This window comes from Chlorocebus sabaeus, chromosome 26 (assembly GCF_047675955.1).
Source record: "Chlorocebus sabaeus isolate Y175 chromosome 26, mChlSab1.0.hap1, whole genome shotgun sequence".
NCBI classification, from domain to species: Eukaryota; Metazoa; Chordata; class Mammalia; order Primates; family Cercopithecidae; genus Chlorocebus; species Chlorocebus sabaeus.
In genome coordinates, this window is record NC_132929.1 from 58,183,126 (window position 1) to 58,184,370 (window position 1,245).

At 44.1% G+C, this 1,245-nt stretch overlaps 1 pseudogene; it reads right to left on the minus strand.

Annotated features, from left to right (window-relative positions):
- Positions 1-556: 556 nt before the first annotated feature.
- LOC119627881 (peptidyl-prolyl cis-trans isomerase NIMA-interacting 4 pseudogene) lies at positions 557-970 on the minus strand (annotated as a pseudogene).
- Between the last annotated feature and the right edge of the window lie 275 nt (positions 971-1,245).

A 1,245-nucleotide genomic window follows, 5' to 3' on the forward strand; every position in this document is an offset into this window, starting at 1 on the left:
CTCCTCTCTCTTCCAGTTTCGTGGCTCTCCTGTTTTAACCACTGCTAGAATCTCATCTTCCAGGTTCAAATCTCAGAGGCAGTCAGGTAGCCCTAATGGGGATGCTGAGGAAAGTTTAAATGTGCACCGTTATATGTCTACCGTCACACCCTGCAGCTCCTCCTCAGCAACGACACCATCCATCCCCATTGCTCATGGAGGTTCCCAGGCCTGGAAAGACTGAAAGACTGAGCCAGCAAGTAGAGATGTCATCGATGCAGCCTGTCCATGAGCAGGTGACAGGTGTACTCTCCTCTCTTCCCTATCCTCTTTTTATCCTCAGAGGACTGGATTCAGCCTTGGGTTCCTGTCCTCTGGGTTCCTTCACCTTAGCCACAATGAATGCTCTTAATAAAGTAGGAAACAAATGGTGATCACCATCTCATATTTTTCTGCCAGGCAGAAAAACTTCATGGCAATTTTACAGGATTCAAACACCCTTTCCTGTGGGGTTAGAAATTTCTAAGTGTGCCCTTTTCATAGGCTTAGAAAAATCTTTTTTCTTTTCAGTCTTTCATATGATTTTATTTTCTTCCTTCAACCATAATAATATGATATCCAAATTTTGTCTTAACCGGTGAGTCTGTAAACACAGGCCTATCTATCCCACTTACAGGCAAGGCAAATGTTGCTTCTTGAAATGGTCCCACCATGGACCCTCTGGTCATCTAACCCAAGTCTCCCCTTTGCCTGGCTTTATCTTCATATTTTATGTGGCCACTTCATCGAATCTCATCCCAGACTTTAACTTTTCCATGACTTCCGTGACTTTGTCATGTTTTTCACATAGAACGTGTCTGACCTTTACTGCATGGCCACCACCTTTGGGACCTTGAGCCTTCTTGTTAGCGCTGTCACTCCCAGAGGCTGCTCCCCCTCTCCCAACTTTTCAAGAACCACTTTTTCCTTTGGGCGGCATCTTGGAAACTTGCTGTTGAACTATCCGGGCTTAGAAATTCTAACTCCATGGAAACGGTGTTTGAATCATCTGAAAATGTCACTGGAATCTGAAACATAAAATTGTCATATTTTCCAGGCTCAGTAAAGATCTCATCACAATAAAGTCTTCCAGAATCTACCTCTGAATCCCCCTAACACATCTCTCTTCTCTTCTTTCACTTACTAGAACCAAGAGTAGCTTCAACTGGAACAGTATTAATTGTGGGAGCTCCCCGCTGAGACGGAGGCACAATTGGAAGAAAGTAA